This window comes from Trichomycterus rosablanca, chromosome 15 (assembly GCF_030014385.1).
Source record: "Trichomycterus rosablanca isolate fTriRos1 chromosome 15, fTriRos1.hap1, whole genome shotgun sequence".
Classification (NCBI taxonomy): domain Eukaryota; kingdom Metazoa; phylum Chordata; class Actinopteri; order Siluriformes; family Trichomycteridae; genus Trichomycterus; species Trichomycterus rosablanca.
Genome location: NC_086002.1, coordinates 12362225 through 12381958, shown reverse-complemented (window position 1 = coordinate 12381958; position 19734 = coordinate 12362225). Strand labels below are relative to the sequence as shown.

The 19734-nt window shown below is 41.4% G+C and overlaps 1 protein-coding gene across 1 annotated transcript in view; it reads right to left on the bottom strand.

Annotated features, from left to right (window-relative positions):
* The window catches only part of kcnq5b (potassium voltage-gated channel, KQT-like subfamily, member 5b), a 170924-nt gene that overhangs the window by 149532 nt on the left and 1658 nt on the right, over positions 1-19734 (bottom strand). The window lies entirely within an intron of this gene.

Here is a 19734-nt window from a genome sequence, read left to right as displayed (position 1 = left end):
TCAAGTTCAATATCAAACAAAGTCACAGACAGTTTTGTATCTCCAATTCACCTCACTTGCAAGTCTTTGGACTGTGGGAGGGAACCAGAGCTCCGGAGGAAACCCACGTAGACACTGGAAAACATGCAAACTCCACACAGGAAGGACCCATGGGTATCGAATCCAGGATCTTCATGCTGTGAGGCGACGTGCCTCCCCCATGCACCCATTCACACTTGGGCGATTTAGAGCAGCTAATTCATTCAACTTGGAGGAAACCTACAAGAAGAACTTGCCTAACTTGGACTGGTTAGTCTGTTGATGCCTGCTCAATAATCCAGGTACACAAATCCACAAAGTTGAATCAGTTCATCTGGACACAAGTTTGTTGTAGAGATACGACAACCTTGACAAGAAGGAACGCTGGAGGAACGCTGGTTTGAACGGGGAGTCAAAGAGGCCATCTATGTGAAGAGGGAACAACCATCTCTAAACCGGGGAGGGGGTACTGGTTGGTCTGGTTAGGTTTAAATCCAGACCCTGGTGCTGTGCGTTAACAACACTAAATCGGTAACATTATATATACTCCTAAAAGGCAAAACCAACAATTTTCAGGCATTTACCCTAATTGTGCTGCCATTCCGATTCTTATTACATCCCACCAAATACATTTACATCATTATTTATCCTAACAATTTACAAATTAAATGGATCACCTGAATCGAAATGAGAAGATAGAATTCTATAAATACCATGATAAACATCCCTTTGGACAATGTTTATGGCAGGCAGTGTAATTATGTCCCTAGTGACACTCTATTAAAAGCATGGTGGTAATACTACACACTAACACACATGCACACACTTGCTGGTTTCACTGACCCGCTACAATGTGTTTTTCAAACACCCAGCTGTTGTGCTCTGTAATAGGATTGCACATAAGAGGTTCTGGATGACTCTTTTAGTGGCTAATAAATGTCTGTTTTGAATGAAAGCTGTGTGTGTGTGTGTGTGTGTGTGTGTGTGTCGCATATCAGGGGTGACAAACAAACACACTTATGTGACATAGTCTTACAACACAAGGACAGAATATTGTTATGCTGACATGCTGACAAACACTAACTCTTGTTATACTCTTATTACTCCGGCTCATGGATTTTTAGGGCTCGCCACAGTGTTTGATTCTGTTCCACATACCTGATTTAGCACAGTTTTTACCCCCTGGATGCTTTTTTTGACGCAGCCCTCCTTATTTTGATCCAGGCCTGGGACCGGCACTGAGAGCACACTAACCAACATTTATAACTATTCCTCCGGCTCCCGTATTTTTAGAGCTCTCCACAGCATACGATTATGGTCTGCATACCCAATTTGAGACAGTTTTTACACACTGGATGCTTTTTTTTTACACAACTCTCGTTATTTTGATCCGGGCCTGGGACTGGCACCGAGAGCGCACTAACCAACATTTACACTCCCGTATTTTTAGGGCTTGCCACAGCGTTCGATTCTAGTCCGCATACCTGATTTGGCACAGTTTTTACGCACTGGATGCCCCATCATGATTGAACCCTCCTTATTTTGATCCGGGCATGAAACTGGCACTGAGAGTGCACTGACAAGTGCATCTTGGTTCAGCCACCCACCCCATGTCTGTCTAGACACCCGAGGAGCCAATTTTTACTGCTGCACCATCTGAGTCCTGCTAACCAACATTTATAATGGAGAGATAAATGACACAAAATAATGCTTTAGCTTTTTTTATTATCTAATCAGTCTAAGTTTATTTATTTGTTTATTAGGATTTTAACGTCATGTTTTACACTCTTTGGTTACATTCATAACAGAAACGGTAGTTACTCGATACACAAGATTCATCAGTTCACAAGATTATATCAAACACAGTCATGGACAATTTTGTATCTCCAATATTCACCTAACTGCATGTCTTTGGACTATGGAAGGAAACCCCCGCAGACACGGGAAGAAAAGTGCAAACCTCACACAGAAAGAACCCAGGACCTTCTTGATGTGAGACGACAGAGCTACCCACCGAGCCAACGTGGCACCAATCAGCCTAAACTAATAAATCTCAAATAATTGACTTTAGTTAAAATACACTACATGTAAGTGTTAAATTTCATTTCATTTTCTTCAACCACTTTGTCTTAGTTAGAATGCCTGCAGGCTCGGTTTTACTGTGAAACACTGGGTGCAAGGTATGGAATACCCTGCACAAGGCGTCAATTTATCTTAGGACTTCAGCGTTAGTGAGAATACAAACTGCATTTGTGAGTTAAATAAGTTGGATAAATCATTGTTATTAATAATAGTAGCATAGATTTCCAGTTCCTACTTCTTCCTGTCTGGAACACACTGCAATCTGTCTGATGGCTGGCGGCGTGCAAAAGTTAACTGTATTTCTCTCTGTGTACACACACACGCACACACCAGTAGTCATTTAAAGAAAATTTTCCATTATTTGAAGAAGACCAATAAGAGCAACAGACTTAAGTTTTGCTTGGCCCAGACTCATATTAGCCTGGAAGGCCAAGGCATGGCCTGTTACTTCTCACGAGGCCCCCTGTCTATGTGTGTGTGTGTGTGTGTGTGTTTGGGTTTGTGTGTGTAAGTGTATGTACTAAAAGAGAGCAAATAAAGTTAGGTTAAATCTGAGAGACAGCATAGGACTAAGAACAGTTATTTATAAGGTATTTCACTGCAGGAGAACTCTCCCCTAAACAATTTTCCAAAAACAAAAACCTTTTTACACTGGTAATGTAGTACAAAATGTAGTACTGTTCACGCTAAAAATGCAAAACACCCTTAAAATATTAAAGAAGGATAAACATCGGTTTATGGTAATAATGCACAACAAAAATCTGTTTACACTAGTATTGTAGTACAGACATCTATTCACGCTTACACCGATTAGGCATAACATTATGACCACCTCCTTGTTTCTACACTCACTGTTCATTTTAAAAGCCCCACTTACCATATACAAGCACTTTGTAGTTTTACAATTACTGACTGTAGTCCATCTGTTTCTCTACATTCCTTTTTTAACCTTTTTTAAAGTTTCATTCACAAACCCGGCCCACTTTTTCCATGGAGGAGGAATTTTAATAAATGAAACAGCAGCTAGCTCTTTCACTGCCATTTTATTGGGTATATAACAGAAAACACTTCACTTAAACATGTTTAATTCAAATTTAAATCAGATAAAGATTGTACATTTGTACAGAAGCAATAAGTTGAAATAAAAATAATTTTAAATTAAAATTGCATTTGTCTTCCCCACGGAGAGGTGCTCTATTGTTAGGTTTACACTAAACGATTGTAGCACGGCTATCCCAGAAATAAAATTACCTGACAACGCCACCTCTTAGTCTAAACCTGGAGGTAAGGGGAACTCCAGTCCAAACTAATGAATACACAGTCACAAAGAGAAATCAATATGACGTTCTTTATTATAACAGTAAGTAGCAAAACGTATTAAAAACAATAAGATCTCCACTTGGCTTAGTATAATAATCTAGATTATTAAAGCAACCCCAGTAGTCCACCTCTAGCCAGAACTATTTCACTGAGTACCCAAAATACACTCCTATCACAAAGTATTCCATTACACTTCAACCTTTAAGTCCAACACTGCAAGACCACTACACAATTGGACATTCAATGTGAATGTAGTGAACAATTCCCACACCTTTAAAAATAGTCTGTCTGGGGTAAAACTAAAACTGGAGCTGCTTACTCATTTGGAAGTGGCTTTACACTGATAACCAATTTTAAAACAACACATTAAAAATGTGGCTAGCTACTTTGTAGAATAAAAATACAAAAAAAACACACACACAAAAAATAAAGAAAACAGGCAGAAAAGAACAGCGGCTGACGCTCTGTATTCAACCAAGTAACCTTTAACACTGCTTAGTGAACTCAAACAAACGAGTCCCAGCCGTATTAACTTCACTCAGGATTAACACGAGGCAATATGGAGTATGTCCCGTTCTAGTTGCGTCACGCACACAAGCTCTTTAGAAAACGTTCACAGCATAGTACCACAATTGGCCACCACATCAGAGTACCTGGTTTACTCTCGGCGTCTCACCCACTCTAACCTCAGAAGAGCGTGGTATACGCCATCGCTTTTTATTCGTTGGCTTTATATCCCCAACAGGACTCGACACTGCCCCTAACGACAAGGCCACTCGCTACATTCTTAAGTAACTTCACTACACGCATATTTAGTAGGCTACCTACAGCATCAAAAGCCTCCTAAGCAGTGCACTGGTTTCTATAACTTTATTAATAACGGTGTCATTGTCTATAGACAAGAGACATGGCTTATCTGCTGCTCTGAGGCTAAAAAAACAATTTAGCCTATATTATGATGGTGGAAAATTGATAGTGATTTAGGCTATTTGTCTCCATTTGTTAAAATAAAAAAGGCTATCGTGTTGACATCTTTCTGAATGTCTGAACAATTTAACATATATAATGTACAGTATATTCTCTACGTTATATTTTACATTACAAATAACTATCTTAGTTTAAATAACTCTGTTAGACTAACCACTACCTGTCCCTTCAGTAGTTATGGCCTCCTCGGGATCATCAGTACAGTAGCGTCGGAACAAAAACATTCCATTAATGAGTTAGGCTATTTAATATATTACACTTCAAATTATGTTTATTATTTTCAGCTTGAAACGGGATATTTGTGATTAATGGTGTATATTGGGTTCTACAAAATAAGATAAGTTGACGTTGCAAATGTTGCGCAATAGCCTTACAGTGACAATACAAAATTATTTCCATATCTCTCTTTACCGTCTGCAACTGGGGTCTGTCCTCTGGAAAACAGGTCTGTTAATTTGGCACATTTGGCAGCATCTTCTTCCAACGCCTTTCTTTTTTTTAACCTGGACTTTTCGGCTCCACCTGGCCTCTTCCTGCCCTCCATCACCACCGACTGATGGTTTGCTATATTTACTTTTACCAGCGCTCCAGAAAAGACGCCTCGTGGGCCCAACCAACTTAAACATTTGGGAGGGGAGAATTCCCTCAGATGGTAGAACCCATCTAATCTACTGCGATGTAGGGGCTGCGCTGTCAGATGAATGGAGAATGAATGCAAGAAAAAGATAAGTGACAGATAAGTGTCAAAATTATTTTTCCCATCCAACCAGCCCAAACTCGAGACTGACATGAGCCGGCCCATCGGGAATCCTCCCGAATCTCCCGATTAGCCACTCCGGGCTTGTGGTGGTGTGTTAGTGTGTGTTGTGCTGGTATGAGTGGATCAGACACAGCAGCGCTGCTAGAGTTTTTAAATACCGTGTCAACTCACTGTCCACTCCTACCTAGTTGGTCCACCTTGTAGATGTAAAGTCAGAGATGATCGCTCATCTATTGGTCACCTTCATCAGTGGTCACAGGACGCTGCACACACCGCGCTGTTGGCTGGATATATTTTTGGTTGGTGAACTATTCTCAGTCCAGCAGTGACAGTGAGGTGTTTAAAGACTCCATCAGCGCTGCTGTGTCTTATCCACTCATACCAGCACAACACACACTAACACACCACCACCATGTCAGTCACTGCAGTGCTGAGAATGTTTACACTAGTATTGTAGTACAGACATCTATTCACGCTTATATTGCAAAACAAAAATCTGTTTACACTAGTATTGTAGTACAAATGCTGATTCTTGTTAATAATGCAAAACATAATACAACAAAGTATTTGTTTACTCTAGTAATGTAGTTTAACAGCTTTAAACACTAATAACGTGTAACGGAAATCTGTTTACACTAGTAGTACAAGTTGTACATATTGTACTTTGCCCTGCCTATTCACAGCCCTTAAAATCGTGAAATGAGCTGTTTACTGTGTAATATGCAATTTGATGTGAAATTCAAAATGTAAGGTTTCTCATTCAAGTGCCTCATGTTCACTGGTTAACTTGCACTATGAAGTGGTCCTAGCAATCCTACATCAATTGATTTAGCAATCTGTTAGTCAAAATGTTTGAGATGTCGAAGCCTAAAGCAGCTAAAAACACTACTCAAGCAACTGAGCTTGGAAAGCACTTAAAAAGCACTCTCCACCTGGGAATCAAACCAAAGATCTTCTTGCTGTGAGGCTACAGTGCTACCCACCGTGTCACCGTGCCGCCCCCATTGGGCTTAATACAGGAACTAACAGCATGCACCCATTCACACTTGGGCAGTTTAGAGCAGCCAATTCATCCTCTGTAAAAAAAAAAAAAAAAACGTGATTTTTGAAAAACAGTAATATGCAATATACTGGCAACATACACCGACCAGGCGTAACATTACGACCACTGACAGGTGAAGTGAATAAGACTGATTATCTCTTCATCACGGCACCTGTTAGTGGGTGGCAGCAAGTGAAGCAGGAAAAATGGGCGAGCGTAAGGATTTGAGCGAGTTTGACAAGGGCCAAATTGTGATGGCTAGACGACTGGGTCAGAGCATCTCCAAAACTGCAGCTCTTGTGGGGTGTTCCCGGTCTGCAGTGGTCAATATCTATCAAAAGTGGTCCAAGGAAGGAACAGAGGTAAACCGGCGACAGGGTCATGGGCTGCCAAGGCTCATTGATGCACGTGGGGAGCGAAGGCTGGCCCGTGTGGTTTGATCCAACAGACGAGCGACTGTAGCTCAAATTGCTGAAGAAGTTAATGCTGGTTCTGATAGAAAGGTGTCAGAATATAGGAAAATAATTTTAATTTTAAGGAATAAAATTTATTTATTTTTTGAACGCTAACATGTTTTATTTGAATAAATAGCAGAGCTCAGACTTCTTGGATAGATCAAACATCAGCACACAGAAAATGAGAGCTGGGATTGTGCTGATTGTGATACATGCATGCACAACGCTGACTCATAATTATTTTTATAATAGATATTCTAAGCAACTGGTCTTACAGTCAACAGACTTTGAAGTGTATTGATTTTTTGCAGAGCTTTGTACAATCTGCAATGTGGAGAACATGGACAGACTTGCAGATGTAAACAACAGAAATAGAAAAAAAGATTTCAGCAGTAAATGCAGATATACAAGACATTTGTGAAGTTGAGAAAGATTTTAAATATATTTTATTGTTCATATTTTGTCAATATACACTGATCAAGCATAACATTATGACCACCTTCCAAATATTGTGTTGGTCCCCCTTTTGCTGCCCCATACACAACAAACTGTGATGCACTGTGTGTTCTGACACTTGTTTATCAGAACCAGCATTAATTAACCTCTTCAGCAATTTGAGCTACAGTAGCTCGTCTGTTGGATCGGATCCACGTGCATCAATGAGCCTTGGCCATGAGCCTTGGCCATGACCCTGTCGCCGGTTTACCACTGTTTCTTCCTTGGACCACTTTTCATAGATACTGACCACTGCAGACCAGGAACACCCCACAAGAGCTGCAGTTTTGGAGATGCTCTGACCCAGTCGTCTAGCCATCACAATGTGGCCCTCGTCAAACTCGCTTAAATCCTCACGCTTGACCATTTTTCCTGCTTCTAACACATGAACTTTGAGGATAAAATGTTCACTTGCTGCCTAATATATCCCACCCACTAACAGGTGCCATGATGAAGAGATAATCAGTGTTATTCACTGTATTAATGTATCACTGGTCATAATGTTATGCCTGGTTGGTGTAGTCTTTGTTTTTATAATCAAATGTTGACGATTGGAATTAAAGAATTTCGTTGAACTTTCATTTCTTCTGGTTAGCTTTTTGCCACATATAAGTTTAATTTACCAAGAAATTCTGGCAACCACCCAAGTACGTTCGGAGCATTTCAAGTACAGTGTGCTTATTTTAATGACACCTAAAATACGTCATAACAAAGCTTAAAAACACATAAGTAACCTGTATGTTTTAATGATTAGTTGAAATTTTTTCACTTCCACCTCTTTACTTGCTAAGCCGTTTATCGTAATCAGGGTCATGGGGGGGGGGGGGGGGGGGGGGGGGGGGGAGCTGGATCCCATCCCAGCTGTCACTGGGCGCAAGGCACACAGAAACACCCTGAACAGGACGCCAGTCTATCGCAGGGCAGACACACATTCACACCTTAACTCACATACACACACATCTAGGGGCAAATTTAGTATCCAGTTTACCTGACTGCATGTTCCTGCATGATGAAATCCATAAGGACACAGGGAGAACATGCAAATTCCACACGGAACGCAACCACACTGCTCCATCTAGAAATCAAACCCAGGATGTTCTTGCTGTGAGGTGACGGTGCTACCCACCGTGCCGCCCTGTTCATTTTCTGTGACCACATAATTGCAACTTATTATTCATGTCCAAACAAAACCTTCATGAATTTAATTGAGTCTGTTCAGAATGTAAACTTCTGGCTTGTGACTTGGTGTTGTGTTAAAAATCTATATCATCCACTTTCTGTAAGGCACCAGGATGTTATTCTACCAGCATGCTTAACAGTAGGTACACTGTTATTGGGGCTAAATGCATCAGCATTTTAATTGAAACAAACTGTTGGATATTGTAGTTAATTAAATAACTGAATCAGTTTTATTTGACCACAAAACTGTAATTCAAAAGCTTTTAGTCTCCATGTTTAGTCTCAGATGCTCTTCAGATCCTGATTTTGGAGCAGGGACCTCTTTTTGTCAGGACAGCCTTTAAGCAGCTTCTAATTTATTGCAGATCTGTTTCTTGATGGTTCTTTAGTTATGTCTGACCTATCTGGCAAATGTTCTATCAGCATAAAAATATAAACAGACTGTATTATGTAGTTTGTACTTATGTAGTATGTACTGATCATCTTGGGACCTGAAGTAGCTTAGACATGACTCATCATGTGAAGATATGAACAGATCTCAAAATGTGGCTCAGTTAAATGAGTGCTGTTCAACAGGCTGTTTTAATGGGCACAGAGAAGTCATCCTTGTATAGTGTATTTTTCTACACCGCTGGTCATTTATTTGACCATATATATAATATTTATCCAGCATAATTTTAGAAAACCCACAATAAGCACACTTTTTGTACAAAACGTTCCAGAAATCAGACTTATTTTGGTTTATTTTAGATCTGTGATAAATGCTACATTGTATTGATATTGCAGCTTGAAAAATAAATACTTGAAGCTTGAAGTAAAAAGAAAAAAGCTTCAAACCTTGTAAGTAAGAAAATATTATTTCACACTATAACCGGGTTTCTATCCAAACGTTTCGCAAGTGTAATGCGCATTTACGAAATACTGGCAGAAAAAAAGCGAAAAATGTCGCCATCAACTACAGTTATGCGAAAAAACCTTTACATGACGCGTCAACGCGCTGCAGAGAAACGAGCAAGATGGAGAGATTTAATTCGGTTTTTGCTAGTTTTTGCTAAGTAGAATTATATTTACAACCATTTGCCATCTTTTTATGGTTATGTTGTTTGCAGCTAAGAGACGTCGGGAAGAACGAGAAATGGCCCATCTAATGTGGGCTCAAATCTCTGTGCCACGGCGACGTTCACCTCGCATCTGGGAACGTAAACGCACTAAACAATTTTGGGAGCACATTGTGCAGAACCATTTTTCAGACGAGCTTTGGATCAAGAATTTCAGAATGTCAAAATCAGCCTTTGATAAGTTATGCACCATGATCGTGTCATCTGTAGAGCCGAAAGTTTACAGTCACCGGCCACCTGCGCCAACTGAAAAGAGGATTGCTATTGCCTTGTACAAGCTGGCCACTTGTGCGGAGTACAGGGTAGTGGGCGAGACATTCGGCGTAAGCGTAACAACAGTTCATACGCTGTATGCCAAGAAATAACATCAAAACTAATGAAACATTACGTCGTATTACCAAATGCGCAGGAGGCAGAGGAAATAGCACAGCATGATTATGCAGCGCACCACATACCACAGGTGTACGGTGCACTGGATGGTACACACATTCCAATCCTCCCTCCAGCAGTCGGGTACAGGGACTACGTAAATCGAAATCATGTGACTTAGAGCTTGAAACGTCATCGTTTATTCGCAAAACCCGCTTCCATCCCCTTTTTTCGCATTTCGGCGATGCGATATTCTAACTTTTCCACCTCGTTCAAGCGTGAAAACTCTTTTTTTGCGATATTTGGGTCTTTTTTCGAATTTCGAGCTTTTCCATCCAGCATTTTCAAAATTCGCAAAAAGTTGGTGGATGGAAAACCCTCTTATAAGGGAGCTGTTCATGCTAAACATCAGTCTGTCCTCAGTCCAACTGAGCACAGACACAACAAATAAACAAAAGAGACAGACAAACAACCCCCCTCACACTTGTATTTATTATCAGCAGCGTTTCTGGGTGAAGGAGACACAAAGTGAAAGCAAGTTGGCATCAGTGTCTTCCTTCCCCCTTCCTGTTTTGTGGTTTGAGTATGGCAGCCAACGTTACAGCCGTTACAGCAGAAGAAACTGACAAAGGAAGTGAGACGTACAGAATTGCTAAACGTGGTGCTTGCTTTCTACACAGTAGTCAAATGAATGACTGAACCTGTTCCTGAAAACCTGTTAGTTTCAGGTTGAATAGCTCTGTACAGCAATAACACGACGACCCCATAGCACATTACCGAACCTCTAACCTGACTACTAATTTCAGTCTTTGACATTTAAGTATGAGGAAAAGGGAAGTTTTGTAAAACACAGTGCATGACTGCTGTGTTGCCACGTGGTCTGCCATACGTATTTAAAGATGACAAAAAGTGATCTTTGGTGTTACTTTCAAATTGAGTTTCCTCTTGCTGTTGCAATGATGTGAAGATTAGAATCAGTTTGAGTGTGTGTCTGCCCACGATTTGCTGTTGCCTGGATATATTTTTGGTTGGTGGACTATTCTCAGTACAGCACTGACAGTGATGTGTTTAAAAACTCCAGCAGCATTGCTGTGTCTGATCCACTCATACCAGCACAACTCACACTAACACACCACCTCCATGTCAGTGTCACTGCAGTGCTGAGAATGATCCACCACCTAAATAAGACCTGCTCTGTGGTGGCCCTGACCATCGAAGAACAGGGTGAAAGCAGGCTAAAAGGTATGTAGAGAAATAGATGGACTACAATCAGTAATTGTAGAACTACAAAGTGCTTCTATATGGTAAGTGGAGCTGTGTGTAGAAACCAGGAGATCAGGCTTATAGATAGGTCTTTTTGCAGAACTGCTTTAACTGCTGCGATTCAGTCAATTTCCCTGTTTTGTTTGTGCTCAGTGCAGACCAGACCAGCAGTTTACGCTAGCTGAGGAGCGTTAACTTGCTGGCTAAAACAGGGAGAGGGTTCTATTCCACTGCGCTATTGATGTGCTCTCAACATTGGTTTGGTATTATATATTATCCACAGTCATTTGTGTGGCTCTGAGACAGAGACTGTATATAGATGGTTTTCCATCCACCAACTTTTTGCAAATTTTGAAAATGCGCATTAAAAAACCTGGATGGAAAAGCTCAAAATTCGAAAAAAGACCCAAATATCGCAAAAATAGTTTTCACGCTGGAAGGTGGAAAACTTAGAATATCGCACCACCGAAATGCGAAAAAAGGGGATGGAAGCGGGTTTTGCGAATAAACCATGACGTTTCAAGGTCTAAGTCACACACACACGCATATATACAGTGGGGTCAAAAAGTATTTAGTCAGCCACTGATTGTGCAGGTTCTCCTACTTAGAAAGATGAGAGAGGTCTGTAATTTTCATCATAGGTACACTTCAACTATGAGAGACAAAATGAGAAAAAAAAAATCCAGGAAAGATTTTTAAAGAATTTATTTGTAAATTATGGTGGAAAATAAGTATTTGGTCACCCACAAACAAGCAAGATTTCTGGCTCTCACAGACCTGTAACTACTTCTTTAAGAGGCTCTTCTGTCCTCCACTCGTTACCTGTATTAATGGCACCTGTTTGACCTCGTTATCTGTATAAAAGACACCTGTCCACAGCCTCAAACAGTCAGACTCCAAACTCAACCATGGCCAAGACCAAAGAGCTGTCAAAGGACACCAGGAAGAAAATTGTAGACCTGCACCAGGCTGGGAAGAGTGAATCTACAATAGGCAAGCAGGTTGGTGTGAATAAATCAACTGTGGGAGCAATTGTAAGAAAATGGAAGACATACAAGACCATTGATAATCTCCCTCGATCTGAGGCCCCACGCAAGATCTCATCCCGTGGGGTCAAAATGATCATGAGAACGGTGAGCAAAAATCCCAGAACTACACGGAGGGACCTGATGAATGACCTGCAGAGAGCTGGGACCAAAGTAACAAAGGCTACCATCAGTAACACACTACGCCGAGAGGGACTCAAATCCTGCAGTGCCAGGCGTGTCCCCCTGCTTAAGCCAGTACATGTCCAGGCCCGTCTGAAGTTTGCCAGAGAGCATATGGATGATCCAGAAGAGGATTGGGAGAATATCATGTGGTCAGATGAAACCAAAATGGAACTTTTTGGTAAAAACTCAACTCGTCGTGTTTGGAGGAAGAAGAAGAACCCAAGAACACCATACCTACTGTGAAGCATGGGGGTGGAAACATCATGCTTTGGGGCTGTTTTTCTGCAAAGGGGACAGGACGACTGATCCGTGTTAAGGGAAGAATGAACGGGACCATGTATCGTGAGATTTTAAGCCAAAACCTCCTTTCATCAGTGAGAGCATTGAAGATGGAACGTGGCTGGGTCTTCCAGCATGACAATGATCCCAAACGAAGGAGTGGCTCCGTAAAAAGCATTTCAACGTCCTGGAGTGGCCTAACCAGTCTCCAGACCCCATAGAAAATTTGTGGAGTCCGTGTTGCCCAGCGACAGCCCCAAAACATCACTGCTCTAGAGGAGATCTGCATGGAGGAATGGGCCAAAATACCAGCTACAGTGTGTGCAAACCTGGTGAAGACTTACAGGAAACGTTTGACCTCTGTCATTGCCAACAAAGGTTATGTTACAAAGTATTGAGTTGAACTTTTGTTATTGACCAAATACTTATTTTCCACCAGAATTTACAAATAAATTCTTTAAAATTTCTACAATGTGATTTCCTGGATTTTTTTTTTCTCATTTTGTCTCTCATAGTTGAAGTGTACCTATGATGAAAATTACAGACCTCTCTCATCTTTCTAAGTAGGAGAACTTGCACAATCAGTGGCTGACTAAATACTTTTTGACCCCACTGTATACAGTGTATCACGAAAGTGAGTACACCCCTCACATTTCTGCAAATATTTCATTATATCTTTTCATGGGACAACACTATAGACATGAAACTTGGATATAACTTAGAGTAGTCAGTGTACAGCTTGTATAGCAGTGTAGATTTACTGTCTTCTGAAAATAACTCAACACACAGCCATTAATGTCTAAATAGCTGGCAACATAAGTGAGTACACCCCACAGTGAACATGTCCAAATTGTGCCCAAATGTGTCGTTGTCCCTCCCTGGTGCCATGTGTCAAGGTCCCAGGTGTAAATGGGGAGCAGGGCTGTTAAATTTGGTGTTTTGGGTACAATTCTCTCATACTGGCCACTGGATATTCAACATGGCACCTCATGGCAAAGAACTCTCTGAGGATGTGAGAAATATAATTGTTGCTCTCCACAAAGATGGCCTGGGCTATAAGAAGATTGCTAACACCCTGAAACTGAGCTACAGCATGGTGGCCAAGGTCATACAGCGGTTTTCCAGGACAGGTTCCACTCGGAACAGGCTTCGCCAGGGTCGACCAAAGAAGTTGAGTCCACGTGTTCGGCGTCATATCCAGAGGTTGGCTTTAAAAAATAGACACATGAGTGCTGCCAGCATTGCTGCAGAGGTTGAAGACGTGGGAGGTCAGCCTGTCAGTGCTCAGACCATACGCCGCACACTGCATCAACTCGGTCTGCATGGTCGTCATCCCAGAAGGAAGCTGACGCACAAGAAAGCCAGCAAACAGTTTGCTGAAGACAAGCAGTCCAAGAACATGGATTACTGGAATGCCCTGTGGTCTGACGAGACCAAGATAAACTTGTTTGGCTCAGATGGTGTCCAGCATGTGTGGCGGCGCCCTGGTGAGAAGTACCAAGACAACTGTATCTTGCCTACAGTCAAGCATGGTGGTGGTAGCATCATGGTCTTGGGCTGCATGAGTGTTGCTGGCACTGGGGAGCTGCAGTTCATTGAGGGAAACATGAATTCCAACATGTACTGTGACATTCTGAAACAGAGCATGATCCCCTCCCTTCGAAAACTGGGCCTCATGGCAGTTTTCCAACAGGATAACGACCCCAAACACAACCTCCAAGATGACAACTGCCTTGCTGAGGAAGCTGAAGGTAAAGGTGATGGACTAAACCCAATTGAGCACCTGTGGCGCATCCTCAAGTGGAAGGTGGAGGAGTTTAAGGTGTCTAACATCCACCAGCTCCGTGATGTCATCACGGAGGAGTGGAAGAGGATTCCAGTAGCAACCTGTGCAGCTCTGGTGAATTCCATGCCCAGGAGAGTTAAGGCAGTGATAATAATGGTGGTCACACAAAATATTGACACTTTAGGCACAATTTGGACATGTTCACTGTGGGGTGTACTCACTTATGTTGCCAGCTATTTAGACATTAATGGCTGTGTGTTGAGTTATTTTCAGAAGACAGTAAATCTACACTGCTATACAAGTTGTACACTGACTACTCTTAGTTATATCCAAGTTTCATGTCTATAGTGTTGTCCCATGAAAAGATATAATGAAATATTTGCAGAAATGTGAGGGGTGTACTCACTTTCGTGATACACTGTATATATATATATATATATATATATATATATTTAAATATATATTTTAAAACTGAATCACTGTCAACGTGTGTAGTGTACCTGAAAAGGTGTGATGTATTAATAACTGCTGCGTTATGTGTGTTGCCGAGAGAGCCAACACATACATCACGAATCAACAACTGGTCATCCACAAGTGCCTGCAAAACAATCGATGGCCATCCCTTTCTATGTACATAGTCCCTGTACCCGACTGCTGGAGGGAGGATTGGAATGTGTGTACCATCCAGTGCACCGTACACCTGTGGTATGTGGTGCGCTGCATAATCATGCTGTGCTATTTCCTCTGCCTCCTGCGCATTTGGTAATACGACGTAATGTTTCATTAGTTTTGATGTTATTGCTTGGCATACAGCGTATACACTACGGTGAACTGTTGTTACGCCGAACGTCTCGCCCACTACCCTGTACTCCGCACAAGTGGCCAGCTTGTACAAGGCAATAGCAATCCTCTTTTCAGTTGGCGCAGGTGGCCGGTGACTGTAAACTTTCGGCTCTACAGATGACCCGATCATGGTGCATAGCTCATCAAAGGCTGATTTTGACATTCTGAAATTCTTGATCCAAAGCTCGTCTGAAAAATGGTTCTGAACAATGTGCTCCCGAAATTGTTTAGTGCGTTTACGTTCCCAGATGCGAGGTGAACGTCGCAGTGGCACGGAGATTTGAGCCCACATTAGACGGGCCATTGCTCGTTCTGCCCGACGTCTCTCACGTGATGTAAAGGATTTTTCGCATAACTGTAGTTGATGGAAACGCAACATTTTCCGCTTTTTTTTCTGCCGATACTTCATAAATGCGCTTTACACTTGCGAAACGTTTGAATGGAAACCCGGTTTATGACGATTATCTGCTGTATTATGTACCGTCCAGGCATTGAGCAGATGGAAATAAGCTAACATTACCTCACTAGCTACATTAAAGATATCTCCTTGTGTCATTTCCCACATTACATAACTCCTGCTCAAAGTCATTTCACCAGGCTTTTTGCTCAATATTATCTGCTTAATTTGCTTAATTTTTTTTTTTGGGGGGGATTTTCTATTTTTCTCCCCTAATCTAGTCGTGTCCAATTACCCTGAGTACGCGCGTCCTCTATACTGATTCGACCCTTCACCCCTGACTGAGGACGCCTCTCAACTGACATACGCCCCCTTCGGCACATACAGTCAGTACAGACTGCATTTTTCACCTGCACGAGTCGAGTTCATACACTTGACGGGCACTGTGTACAAAGGGCCACACCCCCACCAGCATTATTCCTCAGCCCTGTGCAGGCGTCATCAGTCAGCCAGCAGGGGCCGCAGTTGCACCAGTCATGAGGACCTATGATCCGACTTTCTTACCCTCTAACCATGAACAGCAGCCAATCGTTGTTCATGCTGTCGCCCAGCCCAGTCGGAAAGGCAGAGCTGAGATTCGATACGATGTAATTGAAACCCCAACTCTGGTGAGCTAGCATACTATACCACTGCGCCACCTGAGCGGCTTAATTTGCTTAATATTGGCTGGCTGCTATAGACTAAAGTCTATGGGTTCTTCAGTCAGCAGCAAGACAGAGCCAACCACATTTTATAATATTTTTACCTTTATTAGGCAAAAAACGAACAATCAATCTAGCTGAAAATTCACACAAATTTAGAAAAGAATAAACTCACATGAAATGCAGAACTTCTACACAAAAGAACCTAACTGGAACTTAACTGAAGCATACAGTAAGAACAAAACTAAATTGTACTTTTAAAAGAAGTGTTCATCTTTGACTAGAAGACAATGAATAATAACTTGTGTGCTTATGTTATCAAGTCCAATGAAGTGGAATTTAAATAACCTTTAAATTAAGGTTAAATAAGTCTTTTTTTAATGTTTTTTTTTAATACAGGCTTTGCCTGCGCTTATGCTGGTAGTTTCTTTACATAACGGTTTTCATGAGGCCTTTGTTTAAAATAATGTAAACATGTCATGCTTATACACTGATCTGCATCTGCAAACAAACAACACTGTACCCAAATGTAGTTTTCATAAGGGCAAAACTAATTTGATTGTTTAATATTATTTTAATTTTCAGCACAAATGCATACATTGTTGGCAAAATATGTGTTGTTTTGGGTCTGGTTTTCCCCCGAAATCACTGGGTGCACCGCACTAACACTCAGAACAGGACGCCAATCCATTGCGATGCCACTCTGGGAAATATTTATGGTTACACTTTGGTTACATTCATGACAGGACAGGTAGTCACTGGTTACACAAGATTCATCAGTTAAATTCCTTTAATATCAAACACAGTCAGGCACAATTTTGTATTTTCAATCCACCTAATTTGCATGTCTTTGGACTGTGGGAGGAAACCAGAGCTCCCGGAGGAAACCCAGGCAGACATGGGGAGAACATGCAAACTTTACACAGAAAGTACATGGAACGCTCCACCTGGGGATCGAACCCAGGACCGTCTTGCTGTGAGGCGACAGTACTACCCACTGAGCCACCGTAACCCCGCCCCCCCCCCCCCCCTTTGCCCATAAACTAAGTTTTACTAATTAATTCACTTGTGTTTTACCATTGAGTCAAAATCAGATCTAAAAAAAAAAAGGCTAATTATAGTTGAATGGGGGGTGGGGCACGAACACGTGCAGTGTGTGGACTCCCCAGGTAATAAGACCCATTTCATTACACTCCACAGTTTTATCATCACAAGAGTGTTGGCCTTTATCTGCAGCGTCCCTTGAGTCGCTGCGAGCGGATCTGAAAAGCCCAATTACCAGAGAGGCCAGAGTAAATGACCTCCACTGAGCAAATGCTTGTCGGTTATCTAAAGCACCGGGAAGCAGGCAGTGCACATTACAACAGATAAAAGCTGTCCAACCCTCCTCATAGATACGTCCCATTCTGCGGGGTTTTTCCAGCACAGATTGCTTTACTGTTCCTCCTGAAGAACAGACTGGATCAGGTAGATTTCCATGACAGACAACCACTGTGGATTGGCCAATCTCAAGTTTCGAAAGATCCACTGGAACAACTAAAAATGCACCTAGGTCAGTGCTGGTAAAGTGTACAGAATCACACACAATCTGTTCCACGTCTTACTCATGAAGGTCACACATAATCAAAATAAATTCTAATCTAAACATACTAAAACACCAAAACTCAAAAATAAGGAAAGGTGTCCATATACTTTTGTCCATATAGTGTATCTTATGTTTTCAATTCCTAATAAAAATAGGTTTTATTACATCTGATTTAAAATTGTGTTTTTATGCTTAACCAGGGGGCACCAATATGAACTTTATGCCACCTGAGGGGTTCATGTGGGTACCATTTTGGCATAAGTCTTGCATATTAAACCAAGCTCATTATCGATCCCATTAGCAAAACACAAAAATAAAAATACTTATGTGGCCAAATATGTGATATGATTTTGCCATATTGCCTTAGACAAATGTAGCCTAATCCAGAACCACTGCTGGAAATCCCTGATTACTTTCAGCTCTATAAAAGGGATTATTGAGAGATTCTGGAGATAAACTGCAGTGTCAGTCATGCATTTTGTATATATTTTTTTTTTTTTTTTTTTTTTTTTTTTTACACTGATCAGCCATAACATTAAAACCACCTCCTTGTTTCTACACTCACTGTCCATTTTATCAGCTCCACTTACCATATAGAAGCACGTTACTGACTGTAGTCTATCTGTTTCTCTGCATGCTTTGTTACCCCCCTTTCACGCTGTTCTTCAATGGTCAGGACTCTCCCCACAGGACCACTACAGAGCAGGTATTATTTGGGTGGTGGATCATTCTCAGCACTGCAGTGACACTGACATGGTGGTGGTGTGTTAGTGTGTGTTGTGCTGGTGTGAGTGAAAAAGACACAGCAATGCTGCTGGAGTTTTTAAACACCTCACTGTCACTGCTGGACTGAGAATAGTCCACCAACCAAAAATATCCAGCCAACAGCGCCCCGTGGGCAGTGTTCTGTGACCACTGATGAAGGTCTAGAAGATGACCAACTCAAACAGCAGCAATAGATGAGCGATCGTCTCTGACTTTACATCTACAAGGTGAACCAACTAGGTAGGAGTGTCTAATAGAGTGGACAGTGAGTGGACACGGTATTTAAAAACTCCAGCAGCGCTGCTGTGTCTGATCCACTCATACCAGCACAACACACACTAACACACCACCAACATGTCATTGTCACTGCAGTGCTGAGAATGATCCATCACCTAAATAATACCTGCTCTGTGGTGTTCCTGACCATTGAAGAACAGGGTGAAAGCAGGCTAAAAAAGTATGTAGAGAAACAGATGGACTACAGTCAGTAATTGTAGAACTTCAAAGTGTTTCTATATGGTAAGTGGAGCTGATAAAATGGACAAAGGTGGTTTTAATGTTATGGCTGATCGGTGTATATATGAATGTAAGCACTGAAAGCAAATGTTCTGGACATTTTTCTTTGTTTAGATCCCCTTTGGCCCCATATCTACTAAATTCAGTTACTTATTTCAGTTATTACAATGTGTTCCTAAAGTCTGGACACAGGAAATATTACTAACTATAACTAACTATATGTTTACTAAAATACACCCACATACATATTGCATCACAAATAGTGGAAAACACATTGAAGATGTTATTGATTCATATTGTAATGAAATAAAATGTTGTTAAATATGCATTTTGCCCATGTGTCCAGACTTAAGAGACATCCTGTACTGTGCCCCTAACTGGAATATGTCAACATTTAAAAAGTAGTTTTAAAAAAACGCACGGTACAGGACAGTTTATGCCTTGTATGTATTGTACTGGTCTTCTCTGTCTACTCGCACTGTATCCACCTTATGTTTGTTTGTTTATTAGGATTTTAACGTCATGTTTTACACTTTGGTTACATTAATGACAGGAACAGTAGT